Source organism: Patiria miniata, unplaced genomic scaffold, assembly GCF_015706575.1.
Source record: "Patiria miniata isolate m_02_andy unplaced genomic scaffold, ASM1570657v1 HiC_scaffold_6, whole genome shotgun sequence".
In the NCBI taxonomy this organism is placed as follows: Eukaryota; Metazoa; Echinodermata; class Asteroidea; order Valvatida; family Asterinidae; genus Patiria; species Patiria miniata.
Window position 1 is genome coordinate 25073887 of NW_024037073.1, and position 27542 is coordinate 25101428.

Here is a 27542-nt window from a genome sequence, read left to right on the forward strand (position 1 = left end):
GGATCCCGACAAAATATCCCGGTGGTATAGGTCGGGATCCCGAGCAGCATCCCACTGGGATTCCCGGCCTATCCCATCGGGATCCCGACCCATCCCATCGGGATCCCGACAAAATATCCCGGTGGTAAGGTCGGGATCCCGGGCAGTATCCCACCGGGATTCCCGACCTATCCCATCGGGATCCCGACCCATCCCATCGGGATCCCGATCAGTATCCCGACGGGATAGGTCGGGATCCCAACAAAATATCCCGGTGGTAAGGTCGGGATCCCAGGCAGTATCCCACCGGGATTCCCGACCTATCCCACCGGGATATTGGTCGGGATCCCAACGCTGATCGGCCGATCAGCGTTGGAAAAAAATGGCTTTTTTTTCAAATACTGGCCCCAGTTGACCATCACACTTGTTTGCAACCGATTACAAACATATGAACGGGTACAAGCCAGCTAGACTGGTTCCCTGACCTTACAATTCCCCAATATATGTAAACTGCTCTGTTTCTTCTTAAATGGAGTCAGGGAAGCAGACTACAGGAAAATGATTGTTTTTCTTGGTTTTTATAGCATTTTCGAACCCAAAACCTCAAAAAAGTCAATGTAACTATATTTGCTATATATAAATTTCCTACCCCCTAATTCCATCCATTTCTGAAAATTACAGCAAAAGCAAATGATGTATATTCCCTTTAATTATTGAAAAGAAAGAAACAAGCCACAAAAGACTTAAACCCTTGTCATCCCCTTTGCTGACCAATATGTTGGCTTACTTTTGTGGCATGAATATTGAGGGTATATGTTTGTACTTTCAACATTGACTAGCAAGCTCTTTAACTCAGTAGGGATTTTTCAACAATTAAATTTGTACAAGCAAGAATTAGGTTTTAAATACAAAATTCAGGAAAATCACTGTTTGTTTAAATGTTGCTACATGTAGTGTACAATTTTATTATTTTATCACTGCTCTTGCTTTTACACGCAAATTTTTTTGTCCTCTAAAAAGTGTGTGACTTTTAGAAACATGGTTTGCCCTGCAATTTTTTTTTCCAAATATTACTAGGTATCAAAAAGACGTAAGAGCTCAAACACCGATTTGTGTTTAGAGTTTTAAATTACACAAGGAAATAGCAGCTTTAATGAACATATAAAAAGCAGCAATTCCTCGGATACTGTGCAAATTAAGATACATCTTGTATGATGCTAACTTTACAACGACATTCATATTTTACAGCATTGATATTTCAATTACCCACACTTGAAGTACCCTTGAGTCCATCTAAAAGAAATATTAGAATATTGCTTTGCATTTAAACATCATACAGACATGGAGCTCATAATGTAATACAACAGACTAGTGGTGCTACACAGATTATGTACAATTATAGAGCATGCAAGTCTCGCCAGTTCACATTCACTTTTCATGTGAACATCTTGGTACCAAACACTGACTAGTCTAGCCACAGACTCCCGTCTTTGAATTCACCCAATTCACCCAATGAACGGAAGTGGAGGTCAACATTTTTTCAATTTACTAAAGTAATCAACTTGCAATATTTTTTGAATGTCTTGGAAATTTGAATGATTTTTTTCTTGTTCCTAACCCATTCTTTGCCCTTGACTGGATAAACCTAGTAAAATCACCTAGGTTTTTGAGGTCAACTTGCACGCTCTATCGACAGAAGTGGAGTACAAATTGCTGACTTTAACTATCAACTACATTTTTTCCAGCTAGTAGCTGTGAAGACACTTTTAATACACCAGACTTAAATCCCATACTGTACATCTAAAGCCTACAATGATCTTGTATATTATATCTGTGCTCTGCAGCAAAACATGTATTCAATTGGATTTCTCCTTGCTAAAGATAGAATTCAGGAAAGTTTGAACAAAAAAAACAGCACTTTATTTGGTCTTCAAAAATTGGTTTCTACATTATGCAACATGTATCAGGCCTGCAACTTTTCCTCGGATCCGCTGATTTCCTCGTTTTTTACTTCTCATGAATGCCATTACAAATTGAAAAACACTTTACAAAGTCTGGTGTGGTTGGAATTTCCTTGTTTTTTAATCTAAATTTCCAGTTGCATGCCTGATTTATGCACAAAGATTGGTATACATTTGGAATCAGATGCTCCTAATGCATAACTTGCAGCTTTGTTGATCTGTTACTTAGGCTGTGTCTGAAACGGGCTTCTAGAGCTATGGCTACGGCTATTGTCAGATTGTTCCCATGTATTTGTTTTGGGTGAAGACCTAGACAATATAGCTCTAGCCATATCAATTTTTTTAATCTGTTCATTTGTGCATCAGTTCTTGACTCACAAGATGACGTACCAGTGACTGGCGCTGCCATAACGGATCCTTATCACTATCTGACGCAACAGCACTTCACCTCAGAGATCTTCAAGATTGAGATCCAAAACCTCCCAAGACATTTTGGATTTGCGGTGAGTTTGCTCTCTAAGCATTCAACTCTCGATAATGATAATCGTGCGTGGATCCAGGATTATTTTAGACAGGGGGCACATCGTTGGAACATTTGCTCAGAGAACTATGCGAGCGCGGGAAATTTTGGATTATAGATGCTCTGTAGTGCAATGTGAGGCGATTCCTGGCCCCTCTTACCCTGACTTATTTGAGCAAAACGTTTTAAAATATATGGATTTTTCATTGGTTTAAAATAAACTCTTACTATTTACAAGCCTAAGTTTCTTCTGTTCTTCACTTGATAACCATGTATTTTCGTCTGCATATTTTTGTGCATTATATTTGTAAAAAGGAATTTTATAGACTTAGTTTGTAAACTGTTGCAAGGATGCTTTCTAATGTATTGTTTCAAGTTGAAATGTTCAGTTTATCAATAAGAACAAACCGCTTGAACATGTACATTCAGTACATGTTACAGAAATGTTCTTGGGTTTAATTCAGTCCAGTTTCAATTTCAAGAATAGGGCTTAGTTATACATGTACAGGTACATGAATTTGTAATGTACCATCGGCAGATTGGCGGCGCAGCAAGACAAATTGTATAAAACTCTCATCGTAGTTTGTACACATGTGACTGGTCTCTTATAGTACAGTAAATAGCCATCGGGCCTTTGGCGCCATGATTGCAATTCCCATTTAGTACGATACATTGTGAAGGTGTTTTCGTCATTTTGTTACATAAAAAAATACAGTAAATAATTGTACATTGATGACGTTGAGAAATAGACATCCGGAATTGGTGTATACCTATCCCAACCCGGCACGGACAGGCGCCTGTCTGCGGCCGCCACAGGCAAACTCCAATAAAAAAATCCCTCGCTTGCACTTGAGAAAGCAACTCACGGCGTGTTCCATTTAACTTGCCAGAGCATGTCTAGAGTGCTAAACTTTGCCTTTGCGCTATAACTGCTGATTTTTGTCCTCAGAACAAACAGATCCCTTTTAAGTACCAAACTTATCAGATTTGTATTTTCAGCAATGTGTAGTAATGTCAAAAACCTTTAACTTAAAAAAAAAGTTTTATGGATGGATCCATGTATACTTTCAGGGGTGTTTTTTGGGGGGTGTTTTACATTGTTTCTCGAATAAGCCTTTACGAAAATTATATGATGAAATTGAAGAACTCATTTTAAAACGAACAAATGTTTTGGACTCGGATAAAAGTATAATTTGTACTAAAAAAGTGCGCTTAAAAAATGCTGGCAAATTGTTCTTACGAAAGCACACCCCTTGACCAATGGTGAGGTCCAAAGAGCAGTGTACAACATGTGTGTCGCGCAACACAGCAATAAGCTGCACATGCTTTTTGTTGAGAATGCATTGTAGAGAGTACGTACGTTCGTATGAATCGCCTTTATGCAGGGTTACATAAGGAGGAAGTACGGTGGAGTCGCGGTTTATTTCAAAGCTTCTCGGCTCTCCAGCTTGCTGTGTCATACCTACATACGCAATGTTTGCAGGCTGATGTTTAATATCGCCGCCGGTATACCGGTATTTGTAAGGAGGTTGCCCTCCTCCTTCCCTCCATCTCGCTCTTCTCCCCCTCTTTTTTTTTGGGGAAGGGGACTTAATTTGACAGGGGTACGTGCCCCCTAGGACCTCCCCTGGATCCTATTGCCTGAATTATCATGCAGTTCCTATTGCTATATCAAGAGTTCCTATTGCCAATCATGGTTGGAATTTCTCAAGGTCTTTTAATAGCATAAAGAAATTAAAGGGCCGTGAAATGAAATATTAAAATATTAAAATATATAAGCCGCCTGTATTCATCGAAGTAACAACTACATGTACTTATTTATTCCCTTTTGTTCAAGTGCACTTTTTTGTGTTGTAGCATATTGAAATTGCAATCGCCGACGACTTTTTCTGTCTGAGACCTCCATGGTTTTACACTTTCTCTCCCTGCCGATCCATGGTTTTATTTACAAATTTAAAATCGGAACTACTGCTACTACGGCAGCGCTACACAACACAAGGCTTCTGAAATATGAAATGTTCATGCGATTTGTTCTCACCCTTAATATTGACAAAGTAAATCCCAATTTGTTATAAAACATTGAGGAACTACTAAAAGTGGTTAAACATCAGAAAGCATCGATCTTGGAACAATTTATACATTGTAAACATAATCTAAAATTTGAAAACAGAACAAACTTTCCAGGAGCAAGAGTATCAATCATTGAAACAAATATAACAAAATTTCTTATAATTTTAAACACTTCTGCTAAAAAAAAATCAGGGGAAAGTGGCAGGGAATCGCCTCAGATTGCACCACAGAGCATCTAGAGTCCAAAATTTTCCGGGACCTTAAGCGGGCCCCGGACCCCACGCCGTAAGGGCTTCGCGCTCTGCGCTCGCATTAGTCGCCGAACCAAAATTACCCCTACGCTTTAATTTTACCCTGGCTAGAACACTGGTTTGCACATTGAAGTATCCCATTGACTGCCTGCCATGTGCTAAATGAAGAAAACAGTCACATCAACCTCGGCCAAAACCATTTTGTAACTTTTTTAGTCCTCAAACATCAGTGAAACTGAAGTTCCAGCTCATGACATCACTGTTTTTCTCATGAATATGCACCTTGGCACTATCATGAAAATATGTAAAAGCCTGAAACATCCAAAGACTTGGAATACAGAGGTGCATTTCCTAAAATTAAAACCTCCAAATCTGTTTCAAAGACACTTAAACAAGTACTTAAGGTGGAAAAATGTCAGGGTTATCCATATTTTAGTGCCAATAGATGTGCATTTTCACAAATAAAAAGTAGCAAACTTGTTCATTTACAAAAATTTCAAGTAACAAGGAACAGATATGGAAGTGTAATTCATTTGCCAAGAAGATCATTTGTAAGTAGGTCAAAACCACTTGAATGCATACATTGAATGAGTTCCAGCTGTTCCCTTTACTGATAGTTGGTTGCAATCTGCTCTGGGCCTGCGCATTACTGATGTTATGATGCGTACGAGTATTGGCAATCCGCTAAGTAAAACACATTACAACTCCAGCATATTACATGTATGCTGATAATATTTCTCAACTTTCAAATCTACTTGGCACTCCAATAAAGATGATATATGAAAAAGCCATAGATCTACTCTACACTTTGAACACTACACAGCAAGTTACAGAACATTGTTCTTAACAACTTTCAAATGATTGACTTCCTTGGTTCTGGATGTGCATACTGCTGCCCTTGTGCTAATGGCTCAGTGCCTGTCAGCCCAGGACATTGTTCCTGAGTACTTGCAAGTGACTGCTGGCTCTCTGCAGGTTCTTGATGTACATGTACACACTGTTCCCCTTGCATGGATGGCTTGCAGTCAGTCAGACTAGAGCATTGTTCCTGATGAGAACTTGCAAGCGCTGGGGTTCCTGCTGGTTCTGCATGTACCTCAACATGCACTTGAACATGCTGACTGTGCATGGATGCCTTGCTGCCGCTTGGTCTGGAACATTGTTCTCGACAGCTGTCCAGTGACTGCTGACTCGCTGTGTGTTGTGCATGCCCTTGGCTTGGTGGCTTGCTGCTGCTTGGCCTGGCAGCATTGTGCACTTGGTCATTTTCTGCCTGTGGAATCATACGAAGCTCAATCTGCTTCCCTGGCTGCGATGGTCGGCTGGTATTCCGTCTTGGGCAGCAACGACAGCACAGTTTCAGGAATGAGAAAGCCTTGACTACAGCTGCACGATAGTCAGCATTTGTGGCACGTGTTGTAGACCAGGGAATCGATTGAGCTATTGATCAGTTGCAGAATGTCTTGACATATAGTCAGAGCATATAGTTTTTCTGCAAGTTCTAGATATTCAACCTCTTGGGCAGGCCTAGTGTAACTGATACGTATGATTCTAATAATTGCACTTGCAATGTCTAGCGAGTACAAAACGAAGAACACAGCAGTATTTATGATTACCAAACGGAGGACCTTGCTTGCTCGCTTGGGACGGTTTGGCACTGGCAGCAGTGCTGATTGCTTGCGCACTTTCACTACTATGTAGATGTACAAAGCAAGAGTTGCTATTAAACAGACAATGTTGATAATGTGAGGAATCCAAAAGATGATTTCATAGAAGACATTGTCTGTTATTGGTAGCAATATGAGAATCACAGCAACAATAATTGTTGGAACCCAGAGTCCTGCCGATATCTTTGCTGCTCGAGATTTAGAGGCTTTTTCTTTGTGTGTTAAAGGATTGTGCACTGCAGAGAATATCTCAGCTGCTATGGTAACCACAAAGAAATTACAAACCGTTATAAGCATATAACGGACACCCCGGGCTGCAACTTGCAAGGCGTCTATTGGTTGAATAAACAGTGCATACTGAAGGCTATATGTAAGGAAGAGCAAGTCAGCCACGGCCAGATTGGATAAGTAGATGTTGATGATTGTACGCATGGACTTCACTCGAATGACTGTGAAGAGAAAGACTATGTTGAGGAGAATGCCGATCGGTGCAACGATTTCAATACTTAACCATTTTATTTGAAGAAGTCCGTGTCTAGTCTCGTGAAAGTTGTCACGAAGCTGTCAATGTCACTTGCCCTACCAGTTGATGGAGTGGAGCTGTTTTGATAGTCATCACCCATAGTTCATTTACAGTGTTGTATTGATCGTCATGCCGAACATTTAGTGCATTCTATTGGAAGATCACTCCTGTTTTGCCTTTAACAGAGAATGTACACTGTGCGTTTATGAGAAATTAAGTTGAAAACTAAAGCTCGTTCGTATTTGTCCGGATTTTTAATCTTTTTATTTTGGTTTTGTTTTAACAGCCGTGTTACAAAAATAATCAACACAGTTTCATAATTGACATTGGCATGATAGTTGCCATTTTTGTTTAAGTTTGTGTATACATCCTTTTAGTTCAGTGTCTTTCCCTTCCATACATTGCATACACATGTGCGCCTTGTTCTCCAACCCAAACTGTCCCGAAACCACAAAATTCCAGCCCCTGAATAAAATTGTACTTTGATGGATTCAGAATTTCAGAACACATGTTTTTCCGTAGCTTTAGATGAACAGATAATGTGATATAAGTTTAGTCTTGTTGGGATTTTGGAGAATTGATAAAGCTTCCTTGGAGTTAAAGAGTTAAATCTTTGATTAACCCTAACCTTTCCTAAATACTTCAAAATTTTGTTTGCAAAATGGAGGATTTGCAGGATTGAGGCTTTATGGCAAGAAAAAGTGCACTTGGTTGGTATTTTTAAGGATGCACTGTATCAAGGTCTTGGGCCAGACCTTGTGTTATTTATGCTCAGCCGTACATAAATTTAGGCCGAGATTATACTTGAAATCCTCTGCACTGCTCCAGGATGTCACTGGCTCTGTCTCAACATATTGACAGTGATTGCTATAGGATTTTGCAGGATTGAGGCAGTGGTTACCCCTCCAAGGACCACATTATAGAAATAATTGATAATTTTGCAGGATTGAGGCTGCTAAGCAAGTTTTACATTGAGGCAATTGGAGTATGTTGCAGGATTGAGGTTGCATTCTTGCAAAATGCCTAGGGAATTTAATAGGTTAAATAGGTGAAGCTCTGCATCTGAGCCCTAAATATCATGCAACACCAACTGTTGGATTGTGACGGATTTCGGAGGGTAAAGTCTCAAGAAAGCATAAAATTAAAAGAGTAATGTTAAAAAACACTGGCAGTATTTTACAGCTCTACATGTCGGGGGTATAACCTGCGCAATGTTGTATTTTTTAGGGGTGTGCAAATACGAGTAATACAGGAACCAGGTACCCGATTGAAAAAAAAACACGGGTTCCTGGGAAACCCAATGCCAAACATGCCAAAATTCAAATCTCGGAAGTTGCTGTTGAGATTGTTAACTACAACCGCATCGGCACATCAGTACAGCAAGATACAAGTACAGTGAACTTTATAGCTTTACGGTTTTGTAAATTGCAGCTTAGTAATTACTGTAATTAAGTAATTTGAAAGTTGGTTATGGGTACCCGATACCATAAGGCCAAAAAAAAAAAAAACCTTCTGCTTCCGGTTACCCGACCCACCCTATTTTTAGTCTGCGACCCTAAACATTTTATCGGCAGTTCCAAAAAAAAGAATGATTGAATAAATAAAAATAAAATCTTGTTGTTTTTTCTGTCTTCTCAAAATACCTCTCAACAACCCTTTTGCGTCAAAAAAATGCTTGTATTTAGTTTTCTTAATTATGTTCACTATTTTTTTTAAAAGGAACCATTATTTTAAAAAATTTGCTTCGCAATTCGATGTCACGGTGACTATAATCACGTGCGTAAACCTAGCTCAATGCAGCAACAACTGGTTCCCCGCGCCACGCAGGGACCAATTTAGAAGACATGATGAAAATGCTGTAACAAGTCTGTGCATGGCTATGCAATCGATAGCGTTGGCATGGCTATGCATTGCAGGCCGGTGCACTGTCAACTGGTCGGATTCGTTACATAAAAATGCCAAGAAATCACCGATGGAGAAAGAACAAATTTTTGCATGTTAATTCACAGAATTGATCAAGCTTATTTTCCGTGTTCAGGAGTTCATTTGGAGATCGCACTACTTTTACCGGTATTTGGAGTGATACAATGCAGCGTGTTTCCCGAAATTTTCGAACGTAAAAAAGAGGTCTGACGGCCGCACGTCACACATGCACAGTGCATCACACTTTGGAGTTTTGGCCAGCTTCCCGTCTTGACTAGCCTCTTGCATATGGTGCGAACGACCTGAATTTTCCATTATTTTTTGAGAATTATCGAAGGTAAATATATTGACAATAATTAATGTAGGTTTTTTTCACTTTTTGTGGCCATTTTGTGTATAGCTTTTTAATTCATAGTGCAACGGAAATAGTTCAGGCTAAAACTAAGCATATAATTGAACACCCCATTCAATCTGCATTAAAAAAAATTGGCAAAAAAAAAAATATTCCGACCGACCGACCCTTTTTTTGAAAGGCATGTAATCGGAAGCAGAAGTATTTTTTCAGCCTAATCAAGAACCGGTTCCTGACATCGACGGTCGGGTACTCGGGTACCCGGTTCCAATGCACAGCCCTAGTAGGCCTATATTTTGCATTTTTTTTGTTTCCTGATTCAGCTTATCCTGTCAAGAGTAGTAAGGCGAGGCGTCATAAATAAATTAACCGTTCGCACGCGTGCGCACGCGTCCCTTCCCGTTCTGAACGGCCCCCGTTCCTTCCCATGCCGAACGGCTTTTAGAACGCGTTCCGTAGATCGTGCTTGGGCAAGCTTCACTGAGGGGGTATTGTTATGTTAATCAACCGTTCCTTTGCGTGCGAGAACGGGAGCAGCACAACAAAGATGCGAAGAACAACTATGTGTATATACTTGTACAGAAAAAAAATCCGTTTTGGTTTGGAATTTAAATCAGATTTGGAATTTGAAAACCCGATATCGGAGCAAGCATTATATAAAAAAAACATTTCAGAGTTTAGACAGCACGAGCAGGTATGAGGAGTTTGATAAGATTTATGCCTTTTTATCCTTAAATATCGTTGTCTGCCGCTGGGCGGGGCGAAAAAATATGTATGGTCTAGGTTATATTAAAAATGCAGAGATTGGAAGGGTTAAAAAAATATTGCAAAGGACTGCTTTCCCCGTTCAAGGTGCCCGTATTTTTATACGTCCCCCTGTACTGTACGGGCTAGCCTGTAGCGAGTTTGTCGGATACTTTTAGTGCCGATGAGCTCTTCGAGTGTGCACAGACCGTGACTGGCCTTTTGTTGTATAAGAACGCGTTCGGAACGGGATGCCGTGAGCACGCGTGCGAACGGGAGGTAGATGTAACAAAAGGCCCCGTTCCTAGCGTGCGCACGCGTTCGAACGGTTAATTTATTTATGACGCCTCGCCTAAATGGGTTCTGTAATAAGAAAAAAATACAAATTTGAAAATTTTGAAATACATGCATATACATGTACAGGGTGAGGCAAAAAGATAGTGACCAAATTTAAAAAACATTCGCTATCAATATTTCTGGAAAAAAAAGAGTGGACTTGTTCTTCTTTTTCACAACACAAAATCTAATCGTATCAATAATGCTTCAGTCTTTATTTCAATTATTAAAATCTCATTTGTTTTTGAATGCTTGTGTGTCATCTGTAATTCTCACTAAGCTCAATAGCTACATGTACCGATACCAGTGGTCCTGATTCCATGGACAGCTAAAAATAGGTTCTTTTGAGTAAAACATGCATTTAACTTCAGATGGCATGGATCAATTTCAGTAACTTTTTTTACGTTGAGTTAATGAACATGCTCGTGTAAGACATACATTTGTGTATCAAATTTGATTGCTTTCTAAGGAAACAAATTTGAATCTAGGTCACTTTCTTATTTTACTCGCCCTGTACAACACTATTGAATTCATATCACCCAACCCAAAATGTCATCTTATAAATAGTTGGGTTGCAGTACCTGCTGCTAGGTCAGATTCAAACCAGCCAGCCAAACCCCGGCAGGCTGTGTGGTCGAGTGGTAAGCTGTGTGCACTACATGTAGTAAGCAGGTGGTCCTGGGTTCGCGTCTCAACCGAGTTTAGAATGTGCATTTTTCTTTCACAAGCACTGGGACAACACTCGGCGTATACAGTGTCTATAGTACGTCCGTGACGGGCAAAAAACCAACACTGAAACTATTGCAAATTGGTGACTAAATAATAGTAAACATTTCATTCTCAACTTCAATGCAGTCGATCTTGACATCGAACATTTGGAACATAAAAGCAATGGTAGTGATAAATCACGGTTAACTGGCTCTGTCTTGGACGTTACACTTCCTTTCATAATGCTAGAATTGCCCATGTGTGTATTTCTTTTTGTTCTGACGAGTTCTGACAAAATGTTCTTCTGTTCTTGATAAAAAGGTTTTGTTTTTGAACTCCCCAGCAGAAAGGGAATCTCTTACTTTTTCTTTCATTTAATGATGATTATTGCAAAGACTGTGCCGTGGGTTTACTACCCAGAGTTCGAATTTGGAGTGTTTGGGAAACTTGCTAGCACAAATAACCAACAAGATAGGGATGAATGTTTGAGACATGAAAGAAAAACTGGCGCCAGAAAATTCTAGTCAGGAGTGAGTGACATGGGAGCTTGTTAAAGAGTGAAAGTTGAGTGTGCTGATGTAATGAAACACAAATAAGAGCACAGGGAAACTTGACACAAGTTTTAGTTTTGATGTTTGGATAATCAAGAAAGAAAATTAAAATACAGATATAAATTGTCACTGCATCAACATAGCATTGGACCACACTCTCCTCCTTGAAATGGAAAGTGTACTTTAGACTTCTGTTTTCAATTGATATACTTAGAAAGCATCCGTGAACTTCTTCTTGGTTTGGGGACAAATTGATCCACTTTGCTAGCAGACTGGTTCCAGGCCCATGCATTATCCGATACTGATTGTGGGGCAGGAACCAGGCAGCCTCGCGAGAACAGAAATATCTTCTGGCAGCCAATAATTTGACATTGTAAAGTAAATAATTCAATAACTAAGCATTGGCTGATTGGTTTTTGGTTCAAAACTGAATAACTGTTGTATTGCTAGAAAAAAAAAAGCAAGTCAGAAATGAGTATACAGTGTTTATACATCGGCAAAGGGCAAAGCCTAATATTGATTTACATCACCCCAACGCAAAATTCCATCTTATGAATAGTTAAATGCGGTACTCGCTGCTATGTACAATGTACATCAGATTTGAACCAGCCAACCGATCCCGCAAGCTCGGTGCTTTGGGTGGTGAGACGTCTGCATTAGAAAGCAGGAGGCCTCCGGTTAAAGTCCAACCCAAGTGATTTTTTCCGACTCTCACTTGGGAGGTAACACACTGAGTATACAGTGTTTATATGTCAGTGAAGGGCAAAACCAAATATTAATTTAGAAAAGAAATCTAATTTTTGGATGAAACTCGAAACTAGCGAAGGGAACAGAACTTTAAATCCCCCCCCCAACACAAACATTCCATCTTACAAATATTCATCTCCTTTCCTGTTACATTCAGTTCTTGCAATGGATTAACTGATGGAAATCCAATTTTTTGTTTCATCCCTCAGCTGCCAAGAAGATAAGGAGGAGGCATTGAAAGTACTTAACGGACACAAATGGAAAGGACAAGTGCTCAAAGCCAAGGTATTCACAAAGTCACTCGTGGTTTTTACTATTGGCACTTGCTTCTGTTGGCACTTTCAATGAATTTACATAACTAATCAACAGTCTTAGTATTGGCTACCAGTGCAAAGGGTCTAGTGGCTGCTATTGCTGTGGTTACAGGTTCACATTCCCGCAGTGACTCTCCGTAGCTCGCCAAGCCAGTTGAGGACCCGGACACTAAGAGCCTCGCTCTGAAGAGAAGCCAAGAGGCATCTGATGGAAACACCCAAGAAGCTAAGAGGAGGAAGGAGGAGGACAGCTGACCAGTAGAAGAGAGGTGAAGACATTGAGATAGAATGCAGGGTTGGGCTGGATTTGAACCGCTATCCATTAGAAAAGTACTCCGGTTCTCAACCAACCAAAATCATCACAACACTCATTTCTTCTTTCATGCAAGGGTACAAACAAATGGCTCATTTTATGGAAATTCATGAATTTTTTTTGGGATGATTTTGTCGGATATAGGAAGGTAGACCCCAGCCAATAATACCATTTATAAGGTTTGAAATCCCTTGAAAGTTGAAGTGCAAAGAATGTGATTGCCTTCACTGTGGTAGATTTTTTTTGAGAAAGGGAAAGGAAATGTGTTACCTCAAGTACAGGGCGAGTCAAAAAAGTGGAACCCAAACCCCCAAAAATGTATTTCATATTTAAAATATATGTAGCACCAAACATAATAATGACTGGAAAGCCAATTTCATAAGCTACTTTTAGATGAAATTTGCTCAATTCGCTTAAAGAATATCACCATTTAAACATAATGACCCTAAAACCTGTTTCGTCAAAACAAAAAAACAGTTAATATTGTATTCTGATTGCTAAGATCTACTGTTTTTTTTAAAGACGGGCCTCAAAAGGACTTTGTTAAATATTTTTAACTTTTAAGCTGAGGTTTTATTGCTGGTAATGCTGGAAGACAATTGTGATGATTCCTGAAATTGCATTTTTGGACAAAAGAGGTTTTGTGGTCATTGTCTTTAAATGGTGATAGTCTTTGAATGGATTGAGCAATTTCAGTAATCTTTTTTCATCTAAAAGTAGCTTATGAAATAGGCTTTCCAGTCATTATTATGTTTGGTGCTACATATTTTTTTTAATTTGAAATCTAATTTTTGGGGTTTGGGTTCTGCTTTTTTGACTCACCCTGTAGTTCATGATCAGCACAAGAAAACCATTCTTACATCCAAGATTACTATTTTATGAACCAAACTTGTCAGTTCCAAAGGCCAGTTGACATTGTGAACATGAAATTTGTTGAGTGAAACTGTTACGTGGTCAGTTTACTCTTCCTTGCTATTTGTTTTCCTTGAACGGACAGCATCAAAGCTTGCATGTCTGTGTAGAGTAAGTTGACCACATTCCATTATCCTTTATGAGATATGGTGGGCATGATACAAGGCGCTATTTGGTTTAGGTCAAGATATTTGGATTTACCCCAAATTTACCCCAATCAAATGTCGCCTTCTGATTGTGTCTGCCATATCTCAACAAGGGTAATAGCAGTTGAAGCGTTCATGATTATGAAAATTCTTAAGACTCTGAAATACTGAGTGTGCTTTTCGCTCTTCTCCCAATCTGCAGGTTAAACAACACGGTGACTCCACTGTGGAACCAGCCATATGAGGACCAGCTATCCACCAAACAGACCAACACCAGAGAGTTTCTGAGGAATTTATCCAAGATGCTGCAACGGAACATTGGGGAGATGTCTCCCTGGCTGAAGCAACAAAGGTGAGCTACCCGCCAAAGACATGGGATGGTTGTGGGCCAGAATGGAAATGTAATCTCCCTTGACAAAATGTTTCCAGACATAGTTCTCTGGCCAGTGGACTTACATACTGTACAGCTGTCCTGAATATTGGTAAAGCCCCAGAAGATGTTTTACCCAATTTTCTGAAATGAGCTGTCTTTCCTACACACAAAAGTCACCAAAAAAACCCCCAGGAAAACCCAACCCAAAGCCAATCAATTCACAGCTGCTTGAGTGGGACTCGCACCGGCAACCAATGAAAGTTGAGGTGAACCCCAACCCCCTGCTTAGAGAGACTCTCTCATTCAGGGGCAGATTGAGACCAACTGTCCCTGGACTTACCGGCAAACTGGAAAAAACTGCTCATTGAATCCTGTCCACATGACTTTGCAAAGAAAATAGAGTAGTTCTGAGAGAAGCAAAGAGCAACCCTAGTCACTCTAAATTGAAAGTCAAATTTCAAATCATAGCATTTCTTTTTTTGTTTTCTTTTTTGGAGATAGAGCACACCTATCCACTAATATTGGTGCTCAAGACACTACTTCATTAAGTTAAAAGTGCACATTGCCTGGAATGGACATAAAGTGTGCACACATGTAGATGTGAATGTGATGTGCCTGTCATGAACACTGCAACAGAAAGTTACAGAAAAAAAAATTCTCATTAATTCCCCTAATTTCTTGTCAGGTTTTCATGAAACTTGGGCCTGAATAAATTGTGCAAACTTTTCAGTTTCATGTCCTATTATTTTCATTGACAGATAACACTGTTGGTTTCCGGTTTGGCGCTTACAAAGGTAAGTATTTCCTCTGAAGTTTCCTTTTTGCAAAAGACGTAGATCAGCTTTTATGTTTGATTGGATCGGCTGTCGAGGGGCGTGGCCTATTAGTAGCTACTGCTGATCAATTCCAACCAATCAGAATGCAACACACAGAAAGATTGACAGGTGTACATATTGTGCATTGTCTATTATGTCTGTCAGGAATTAATTATTGAAAAGAAAGAAACAAGCCTCAACAGACTTAAACCCTTGTCATCCCCTTTGCTAACCAATATGTTGGCTTACTTTTGTGGCATGAATATTGAGGGTATATGTTTGTACTTTCAACATTGACTAGCAAGCTCTTTTACTCAATAGGGATTTTTCAAATATTACATTTGTACAAGCAAGAATTAGATTTTAAATAAAAAATAATTCAGGAAAATCGCTGTTTGTTTAAATGTTGCTAGTGTACACTTTTATTTATTTCATCACTGATCTTGCTTTTACACGCAGATTTGTTTGTCCTGTAAAAAGTATGTGACTTTTAGAAACATGGTTTGCCCTGCAATTTTTTTTTCTCAAATATTACTAGGTGTCAGAAAGATGCAAGAGCTCAAACACCAATTTGGTGATAGTACATTTCTGTATTATTTGTGTTTAGAGTTTTAAACGCAAGGAAATACAGCTTTAATGAACATATAAAAAGCAGCAATTCCTCAGATACTGTGCAAATTAAGATACATCTTGTAGGATGCCAACTTTACAACGACATTCATATTTTACAGCATTGATTTTTCAATCATCCAAATTCAAAGTACCCTTGAGTCCATCTATAAGAGATTTTAGAATATTGCTTTGCATTTAAACATCATACAGACATGGAGCTCATAATGTAATTCAACAGACTAGTGGTGCTACCCAGATTATGTACAATTATAGAGCATGCAAGTCTCGCCAGTTCACATTCACATTTCATGTGAACATCTTGGTACCAAACACTGACTAGTCTAACCACAGACTCCCGTCTTTGAATTCACCCAATTCATCCAATGAATGAGATTTGGCCAGGATTGTCTGGATTTGTTCATTTTTCAAAATATGCATGACATGCCTTTTGGGGAGCTGTTTTTTTGAGTTTTGTTTCCAAAATATGAAATGGCGGCCGAAGGTTGAATGAAAGAACTCATATTTAGGCCAGATAATAATGATTGATAGTAATACAAAAATGGAAATTAAAAATACAAATGTTCCAATTCTTTAAAATCATAACTTTATTGTTGCGTGCATCGTAACGGTCGCCATGACGGTTCACCATGCCATTTTGGCCAACAACTGTACAAAATACAGTTTGTGTTTAATTTGAAAGGCTCATTGTGATACACAAACAATATACAATCCTTGTCAATTTGTTTGTATTCACTCATTCCGTTAATTTGCCGAAAAATCCATTTGTGATCCATCCAAACCAAAATATAAAGGAATTGAGTGACTCTGCTTCTTATATAATTTACAGTGAACCGTGGTTACACTATGGTTTGGATGGATTTTTCGTCCAAATGAGGGATTAAAAACAAATTGAAGAAGGTGATAAGTTGTTTGTGTATCCTAATACGGCTTTCACGTTGAACACAATCTGTATTTTGTAAAAATATCGGTCAAAATGACATGGTGCACCATCATGGTGAATCGTGTGCATTGACCATGTTACCAGCGCGTGCGTGTGTGTATTATTATTTGAGCGCGTACTACGCGCAATATCCAAATCCAATATCAAGGCTATTGTACATTCAGACAATCCCGGCCAAAATGGTTCGGACACTTGGAAACAACCTTAGCCTCCAACGGTCACCAACTCCCCGGCTCCCCCGGTCAATGTTGTTCTCTCCAGCGGATGGAGCACACACCGCGCAATGAGAGACAACATTGAGCGGGGGCTGGGAGGTTGGGGGCCCAGCGAGATTTGGCCAGGATTGTATGTTTTTGAGGTCAACTTGCACGCTCTATGACAGTAGCCATAGACATCTCACTTGCTCCAATTAGACTTTAAAATGCCTTTAAAAAATAGCAAATTCAGTGTATTTTCTTCTTTAGTTAAAGTTGGTCTTTTAATCTTTTTGTTTGTGCATCAGGTCTTGACCCATAAGATAACCATTTCACCAGCACCTCTGACGTTCCGGTGACTGGCGCTGCCATAACGGATCCTTATCACTATCTGACGCAACAGCACTTCACCTCAGAGATCTTCAAGATTGAGATCCAAAACCTCCCAAGACATTTTGGATTTGTGGTGAGTTTGCTCTCTAAGCATTCAACTCTCGATAATGATAATTAACTATATTTTTTTCCCAGCTAAAATCCCATACTGTACATCTAAAGCCCACAATAGTTTCATATTATATGTCTGTGCTCTGCAGACAAAAATCTATCCAATGTGTAGTTGAAACAAAAAGCTTCTGCATTTTTTCCCCTTAGTGTTTTTTTATCTCTAAGATTTGTAAGGATGAGTTCTTTGTTCCTTGTTTTGAAAGAAACTAAACCAAAGTAGACAATAGAGTTTCACAGTTGACTTTGGAATAGATGTGCTTCAGAAAAAATTTATATTTTCTCTTCAAGACTTTTTTTACATGTAAATTGTTTAGTCCGTCATTGAGGTTTTGCTCAGATCTAGGTTACTTAAAAAAAAAGTGAAATGGCACTCTGCACTTTTTACATGTAGAGGTTTACAGCTCATAAAAGATCACAGACATAACGTAACGCTTGAATTATCTATAACTGAATAAAATTAGATGCAGATCAAAAAATGACATTTTGCAAAAGACGTAGATCAGCTTTCATGTTTGATTGGATCGGCCATCGAGGGGCGTGGCCTATTAGTAGCTAATGCTGATCACTTCCAACCAATCAGAATGCAACACACAGAAAGATTGACAGGTGTACATATTGTGCATTGTCTAATATGTCTGTCAGGAATTAATTATTGGAAAGAAAGAAACAAGCCACAAAAGACTTAAACCCTTGTCATCCCCTTTGCTGACCAATATGTAGGCTTACTTTTGTGGCATGAATATTGAGGGTATATGTTTGTAATTCCAACAATGTCCAGCAAGCTCTTTTACTCAGTAGGGATTTTTCAACAATTACATTTGTACAAGCAAGAATTAGGTTTTAAAAACAAAATTCAGAAAAATCACTGTTTGTTTAAATGCTGCTAGTGTACACTTTTATTTATTTCATCACTGATCTTGCTTTTACACGCAGATTTGTTTGTCCTGTAAAAAGTATGTGACTTTTAGAAACATGGTTTGCCCTGCAACTTTTTTTTCCAAATATTACTAGGTATCAGAAAGACGTAAGAGCTCAAACACCGATTTGGTGATAGTACATTTCTGTATTATTTGTGTTTAGAGTGTTAAATTACACAAGGAAATAGCAGCTTTGATGAACATATAAAAAGCAGCAATTCCTCGGATACTGTGCAAATTAAGATACATCTTGTATGATGCTAACTTTACAACGACATTCATATTTGACAGCATTGATTTTTCAATTACCCAAATAACTCCAGGGTACTTCGAATTTCAAATTCGAAGTACCCTGGAGTCCATCTAAAAGAAATATTAGAATATTGCTTTGCATTTAAACATCTTACAGACATGGAGCTCATAATGTAATACAACAGACTAGTGAGGCTACACAGATTATGTACAATTATAGAGCATGCAAGTCTCGCCAGTTCACATTCACTTTTCATGTGAACATCTTGGTACCAAACACTGACTAGTCTAGCCACAGACTCCCGTGTTTGAATTCACCCAATTCACCCAATGACTGGAAGTGGAGGTCCACATTTCTTCAATTTACTATAGTAATCAACTTGCAATATTTTTTTAATGTGTTGTAAATTGGAATGATTTTTTTCTTATTCAGAACCCATTCTTTGCCCTTGACTGGATAAACCTAGTAAAATCACCTAGGTTTTTGAGGTCAACTTGCACGCTCTGTTGACAGAAGTGGGGAACACATTGCTGACTTTAACTATCAACTGCACTTTTTCCAGCTAGTAGCTGTGTAGACACCTTTAATACACCAGACTTAAATCCCATACTGTACATCTAAAGCCTACAATGGTCTCGTATATTATATATCTGTGCTCTGCAGCAAAAAAAAAAAGGTCTATACAATGCATTTCTCCTTGCTAAAGGGTTTTTCAAGAAACTTCTAACAAAAAACAGCACTTTATTTGGTCTTCAAATAAAATTATCCACATTGTGCATCATGTATGCACAAAGATTGGTATACATTTGGAGTCAGATGCTCCTAATGCATAACTTGCAACTTTGTTGATCTGTTACTTAGGCTGTGTCTGAAACGGGCTTCTAGAGCTATGGCTACGGCTATTGTCAGATTGTTCCCATGTAATTGTTTTGGGTGAAGACCTAGACAATATAGCTCTAGCCATATCAAGTTTTTTAATTTGTTCATTTGTGCATCAGGTCTTGACCCACAAGATAACCATTCCACCAGCACCTCTGACGTACCAGTGACTGGTGCTGCCATAACGGATCCTTATCACTATCTGACGCAACAGCACTTCACCTCAGAGATCTTCAAGATTGAGATCCAAAACCTCCCAAGACATTTTGGACTGGTGGTGAGTTTGCTCCCTTAACATTGAACCCTCAATAACAATAACCATACAGTTTGTGCCTTCTTAGGAGTATGTATGTATTGTGCTCCATGCTTGGGATTTGTCAAGGTCTGTTAATAACAGAATCAAAAGGCTGTAAAATGAATTTCACTAAAACATGAAATATCCAAGCCCTGTGTTTGTTTGACCACATTTAACGTACACTTTTTTGCAATGCACCTAAAATGAACCTAAAATTAATTGCATTATTCATGTCTAAAAGTTTGTACATTTAAGTATCTCATTGGCTGCATGGTATGTGCTAATGAACGTAACAGTCACATCAAACTTGATCAAAACACTTTTGTTAACATTATTTTCCCCTCAAACAGCAGTGACACTGAAGTTCCAGCTCATGACATCATTGTATTTGTCATGAACATGCATCTTGGCACCATCATAAAAATATGTAAAAGCCTGAAACATCCAAAGACTTGGAATACAGAGGTGCATTTCCTAAAATAAAAACCTCCAAATCTGTTTCAAAAGCACTTAAAAAAAAAATCTATATTTCCAGTGAACTTTCAGGGTTATCCATATGTTAGTACCATTACTTTTTCACACTGAAAAAAGTAACAAACTTGCTCATTTAAAGGAAAGGTAGATCATTTGTCATTTGTAAATTTTTTGTTTCATTTGAAGCTACAAAAGTGTTCAAAATCTAAAAACGGGTGCTTAACAACTAACACGATGAAGTTTTAGCTCTGTGAATGCAGTATATTCCAAACATATACTCTAAGATCTCAGGTTCAATTCAAAGTTGCTGAGTCATGTTTTATATTGCGTCCGAATTCAGCCCCAGGGACACATTCTCATTCAGTCAATTGCAGCTACGCGATGTCATGCACTGAACTGACGAATCATAGCAACCTAGTGTGCGTGTGCGTCGTGTCGACGCTTGCGCGCACAAATTCATGGATTCACCAAATTTACAAACCAACTACATGAACTAACATGATGCATCGTTGAAAATTGCTTTCTTTCATTGTTGCCTTCAAAATGACAGCATGCCAAAAAGAATGATTTCACAGGGAGTTTATTGCCATTAAAACCAAAAGCCTTTTAACAATAATTTTGTCAGTTACTTTTTGGGTAGCTGCAAATGATCTACTCTACCTTTAAACACGTACAAATGTTTGATTAAATTAAACTATTTGGAATTTGTTCATTTCTGAACCTTTTACATACATACATTGCATGAATACCAGCTGTTCCCTTTACTGATAGTTGGTTGCAATCTGCTCTGGGCAGGCCTGCACATTACTGATGTCATGGTGCGTACATGTATTGGCAATTCGCTGAAGTACATTTGTAAAACACATTTCAACTCCAGCATATTGTGTTGTTAATGTTTCTCGATGTCAAATCTACTTCATTGGCATTCCAATGAAGAAGATGTATGAAACGGCCTTAAATCTGCTCTACACTTTGAACACAGCAAGTTCAAAAGCAGCACTCACTCTACACACTGCTGCCCTTAAAGACAGCTTGCACTTATCAGGTACCAGTGAACATTGTTCTTGACAACTTTCCAAAGATTAAATCCCTTGTGGTTCTGGATGTGCATACTGCTGCCCTTGTGCTGAAGGCTCAGTGCCAGTCAGCCCAGGACATTGTTCCTGAGAACTTGCAAGTGACTGCTGGCTCTCTGCTGGTTCTGGATGTTCACACTGTTCCCCTTGCATGGATGGCTAGCTAGCAGTCAGTCAGACTAGAGCATTGTTCCTAATGAGAACTTGCAAGCGCTGGGGTCCCTGCTGGTTCTGCATGTACCTCAACATGCACTTGAACATGCTGTTGACTGTGCATGGATGCCTTGCTGCCGCATTGCATGCAACATTGTTCTTGACAGCTGTCCAGTGACTGCTGACTCTCTGTGTGTTGTGCATGCCCTTGGCTTGGTGGCTTGCTGCTGCTTGGCCTGGCAGCATGGTGCTCTTGGTCATTTTCTGCCTGTGGAATCACATGAAGCTCAATCTGCTTCTCTGGCTGCGATGGTCGGCTGGGATTCCGTCTTGGGCAGCAAATCGAAGGTGATTTTTGTATCTTTTCCTTTGCAAGTTCTTGTTCATTCATGGAAGTGGGAAAATGATTGATTTTTCATTTTCCTCAATGGGTACATGTATTATCAGTTCGCAATATGGTAATTGATAAGTGGTGGACAGCTAAGTTTTGTGATCATTTTATAGAAATAGACATGAATTGGGAATAGAGTATGCAATTTAAGTGAAATTTTCACAGTTAATAGTCAATAAGATGTACTTTACCCGTATTTTATTGAAATGGAACAAGCTAAATATTTTAAACATTTTTTTCGAATTCTGTCACTTTCTTTTTGACTCATCCTGTAGTTGGTTCAACCGTTCACGTGGGAATAAACTTGATGAATACATCCTGAAAATGGCTTTGGGGATAATGACAGTATATGGATGTGATTGGACGGAGGAGCAGGTAGTTGGTAGTTGGTTTCAATTTGGTCATGTTTCTGATGACGGAAAGTAACATCCACTCCAAACATCTTTAAGCACTCATTTTACTTTGTACAAAGTTACATAGATGTAGACAACAGCAAAAAAGAGGATGTTTTCTTTTCTATCAATCCTTGCTGTTGTTTTTCCAAAATGAATTGTGTTCTTCCCCTGGATGTTGATTTATTTACCCATACAACAATTCTGTACTTCCCTTCTTTTTGATATTCAATTTGATTTGATAAGCAATGAAGTCAAATAAAAGTTTTTATTCACAAATCACAATTTGATTTCTGTTCATCTGTTGCTTTTTTCTTTCTTTCCTGGGCGAATGTTGGTTGTCATCTGATAACAGTTTTTTTTCACTTTCTGGGGTTGTTGTCATTTGAAATCAGTCCCTGCCTTGCCTGACAATCCTGTTGATGTTGTCATATTCTCAGTGTTGTTGATGGAACATCTTTGCAAGACAATTTGCAAGGACTAACTACTTGGTCTGAATGTGAACCCAGAGCCTTCTGCTTAGAGTGCAGGCATCTTAACCGACTCCACCACCAAGCTTGCTGAAGTCAGCTGGCTGATTGGAATCTTGTTGAACAGCAAACTGCTGCAGATATCCATGTACATGGAGTGGTGCTGATAATCAGTAGTGTACGTAATGTAGGACTCCACGAGCTAACTACTTGGTCTGAATGTGAACCCAGAGCCTTCTGCTTAGAGTGCAGGCATCTTAACCAACTCCGCCACCAAGCTTGCTGGAGTCAGCTGGCTGATTGCAATCCTGTTGAACAGCAAATTGCTGAAGATATCCATGTACATGGAGTGGTGCTGATAATCAGTACATAATATAGGATTGGAATCAGTCACACGACTCTAGCAGGTTTGCTACATTGCATAATAATGGTGAAGATTTTGGCAGTAAGTGTGGGAAATCATCATTTAATACAATCAAAGTAAGGTTAAATTATGTTTTTTTTTCCTGATAAGAATTATATAATTACTGACTGTACAATTTGGATTGATGTCTAAGATGATACCTGCAGCGTCTTCTCCCAGACCAGTTTGACACCATCTACTTGGACTTCATCTGGCAGCAGGTGAAATTCTCTCAGCAAGAGATTTCACCAATACCATGATGTCTTGCATGTGCTTTTCCAGTCGCTGGATAGAATCAATCTTCAATCCAACCGCAATGGCCGATGTGGTTCCTCGGAAGTCTGTAGTCTGCGCCCGGGCCTGTTTCCGTTCTTTGCGTTTCATTGCCCAGTTCTTGACTTCTTTGAACTAGATGAACTGTGGTCAACAAAATCGCGACAGGAGTGCCTCAGTCTCTTTTGCTCGATGCCATCTATGAATTGATCTTGTATGATGGTGTCAGGATTTTTGTATAGTCCGGGGTCTCGCTTAAGTAGTCAGTGAAACAGTCGCTGTAGCTCTACGCCAAACTGACGAATGGACTCACTGCCTCTGTTCCAAACAACAGCGCTGCAACTCTCCACTTGTTAGGGTCTCCCCATATGAGGTCTTTAAATACATCAGTGCCTCTTCGGCAGTCTCAACAGAGGACAGTAAAGAGTGGACCACTACCGTCTGACTTCGGCGGAGTGAGTCCAGCAAAAACTGGCCACGTTGGTTCTCCGGATTGTGATAACGGTCATACACATGATTCATACATGTAGCTGTTACAAAGTCATCTACCAGCACGCACTTTGCATCGTTCCGTCCTTCGAATGAGGGGCATTTTGGTTATGGTGCCATCCCAACTTGGGGTGGCAGGCCACAAACGCCTGCAGGAGCTCCTCTGAGGGGAACCCGGTATTGGTCGGTTCTGTCTTGATCTGGACTCTGGTAAGTGGTGTGTACTCTCCTCCCACTTTCCATCCTCCTTCTGGAGGGAGAATGGCTCAATTCAAAATCGACAGAAGTAGTTCATTGTCCTGGTCAATTCTGTGAATCAGCCCGGTGGCATTCACGTAGCACCCCTTCAGGCTTTGAAGGGGCAAACTCCCATCAACCAAGGAAAACTTCCTGGTTTTCTCCTCTGCTGGAGACTGTACTTTCACGTAGGTTGTCATCTTGACGACTATGATGTGACAGACGGATCCTCAAGCCCTCGCTACTGGTTCGCTGACTGAAAGTACAGATCCCACTTCTGACACTTGTGGGTGGGGGGGGGGGGGGTCAAGGGTGTTCAACAAGAATGCACATCGGACACCCAAGGTTCGGATCTCTGAAGTTTGTGCGAAGCACACAGGCCAACAGCGGAGGCGATGGCAACATGAGGAATCAAGATAGAGAGAAAGAGAATGCAAAATAATCAATTGTTCCCTTAAGTTTAACTGAGACCAAAAAAACAATAAGAATAAAAAATACTGAGAATAAAAATCACATAGGAATGTGTGTGAATTGTTTTCGTTTTGCTGAAAGAACGCAAGTCAGCAATTTTATATTAAATACATGTAGATCTGAACAAAATTGTTTGTTTCAGTCAAATTATTCTGTGTGAAAGAATGACAGTTTTTTTCATCTTGCTTATTTCATTGTGTCACACTTAATTCTTGGTTACATTGTACATAATCCCAATGTTTCCAAGTAAATGTCATGGCCAATGACAGCACTGAAGGAACTAAATCTGAAGACAAATTTAAGTAAGCATCTTCCCTTTGCTTGTACATATTGTCAGTTATGAGCGTCAATAAAATCCTACAACCGTGCACACTAATGTAAAGTGACAAAATAACATCGCTGGAAGTGAAAGCTATATTTTTCAAACGAAACCCATGTTTACTAAAATTCCCAATGTATGACGTATGCCCACGTGATGGCGCAGACAGGTGGTGTTTTGTGGCACTGACAGTTGCAAAATGAATGTTTGTTTTTTTAATTATCCAGTCAGGTAAGACAAACATCTGTGAAGTCTCATTTGCATTGGTCTGCATCTCATTTCTATTTGGATGATTGTGAAATTTGAAATTGTGAATCAGAAAGTAGGAATCAACTTTAGTACAATTGGTTTTCAATGTCATCCATATAATTATTGATCTTCTTTTTTATGTGTGTAATTTTTTTGTTGCCCTTCGCTGAAGTATTTTACAAACACTGTACACTCGAGTGTTGTCTGAGGACTTGCTAGAAAAAAAACACAAGCTTTCTTCGGGTTGGACATGAACCCCCAACCTTCTGCTTCCTAGTGCAGACGCATTAACCACTCGACCACTGAGCTTGCTGTGGCAAGCTGGCCGTTCTGAGTCTGATGTAGCAGTGCTTAACCCAACTTTGTGTAGGAGGTCATTAGTTTGAGTCCCACCTAAGCCTTCGGACAACACTAACTGTACAGTGTTTGCTAAATATATCGGCCAAAGGCAAACAAAAGTCCAATATAAAAAAGGATAATTTCCATCTTGTAATTTTTTTTCCCCGCCCAGGTTCCCTGAAGTCCATCGTGATGATCCTTAATAAGACAGCAGACGGTACAGGCATAGACTCCAACACCCTGGCCTTACGGGTGAAGACCCATCCTGAGCTGAGGGACTAGCTCCATGTCGTCACCTCATGGGGGCCTTTGCCTGTCTACCCTGGGGTGGTCAACTCAGAATTACCTGGTAGGTACAGTGGACTCTGTGACCAAGTACCAGTGTTGTAGTCAAGTCACCGTCCAAGTCCAAGTCTCGAGTTACAAGCCTCGAGTCCGAGTCACGAGTCACTTGTTCTTAGTTGTTCACCAAACCAATCATATTTTTTTAAAATTATTTTTAATCAGCCATTCTGTCTTTTCAGTAAATCCCAGTGTATAATGTTGTGTGTACATGTTGTTTAGACCCAAAATGTGTTTTCCTTTTAACTCCCATCCCTACAAAAATCCTCCTCCATCCCTTCCCTCCATGTTTTATCATCCAAACATTATTCCTCGATGATCCTTTCCCATCCCTGCGTTAGGTTTTTTCTTTTGATGAAATTACGTGACTCGAGTCATAAGTCACCAAGCTCGAGTTCGAGGAGTCATGGTCGAGTCCGAGTCTGAGTCATTTTCAAATGTGACTAAATTGAGATGCGCTTGCAGATCTCGGCAACTTTAGTGGTAAAAGGAGTGTTGAGTGAACTAGGGGCAAGTTGGATCTAGGACCAATGGTTGAATAGTGGTTGGTTGGTGACGTACGTAGCACATGCGCACTGAAATTAAAGTGGGTACAACTCTAGTCAAACTATTGACATGTCAACAGCCGTGAGAAGATGGTGCTCGCACATTCGCTGAAGATTTGTTCAACACTTGGTGTTTCTGTTTTATTTACACAAATAATAGCTTTTAAGCTCGGTGGTTGAATGGTAAGACATCTGCACTAGAAAACAGGAGGTCAAGGGTTCGAGTCCCACCAGAATGATTTTTTCACTTTCGCTGGGGGGGGGGGGGGGGGGACGGGACACACTGAGTAAACAGTGTTTATACGTCGGTGAAGGGCAGAGCCTAATATTGAAATAGTGATTGCGTAGTTTATTATTTTATTGTACAATGGTGACAGTAGTGATAGAATCCTAAACTAACAAAGAAAAACTATGCCATGAAAGTGGAATTTAGTACTCACAATTTTTGTTTTTCTGCCCTATTGTTCAATATCGTAGTTGATCCCCTCTGCCCAATGTTATGACAAATTGCTATTGATAACCAGCTATAAATCGTGGCCCGACCAGCCGCGGTAGGCTAGTCCTGAATAGTCTACTAGACTAGTCCAACCATCTTCGACTGGCGTGCGTTCCATCAGAGTTTGTCAAAATATAATTAATTACAATACCTCACCCGGAGATTCTGTGTCTTGATTGGCCGAGAGCGAGTCACATGGTACTTTCTATTTTTGCTATCTTTCAGAGCACAGCCAAAAGTACTATACCCATAGCAACCAAAGTACATGTACTATACCACTAGCAACCAAAGTACTATACCCATGGTGTAGTTTTTGTGTGCAAATGTATGCTGGCCTGCGCGTAGCGCGTATTGTTTCCAAGAGAGCGCGCCACAGAGTTGGATTCAAGCGTTTTGTGAAGGGGTGCATTGGAAGAGTTCCCACCAATTTTGTATTGAAATAGAAGTTCATTTTAACTGTTTTCAGATTTATGTAATTTAAGGTATTAAAAACCTAGCAGAATCTGTGGGTGAGTTGTTATGAAACAAATATTGAATGCCTTATCTCGTGGTGAAGTAAAACTAGCCTCCGTCGATGATCCATGGAGCATTTAATTTTCCCTT

The 27542-nt window shown here is 39.6% G+C and overlaps 1 long non-coding RNA gene across 2 annotated transcripts; it reads left to right on the plus strand.

The window, feature by feature from the left end:
- Positions 1–2327: 2327 nt before the first annotated feature.
- LOC119742683 lies at positions 2328–19668 on the plus strand. Of its 2 annotated transcripts, none has more exons than XR_005272894.1 (6): positions 2328–2443; positions 12542–12617; positions 12759–12915; positions 14220–14369; positions 15149–15184; positions 19645–19668. It is a non-coding gene; the product is annotated as an uncharacterized LOC119742683 (long non-coding RNA). The 2 variants fall into 2 exon arrangements; XR_005272893.1 differs by lacking the exon at positions 19645–19668 and adding an exon at positions 17281–17319 and having other exon boundaries at positions 14220–14499.
- The last annotated feature ends 7874 nt before the right edge of the window (positions 19669–27542 follow it).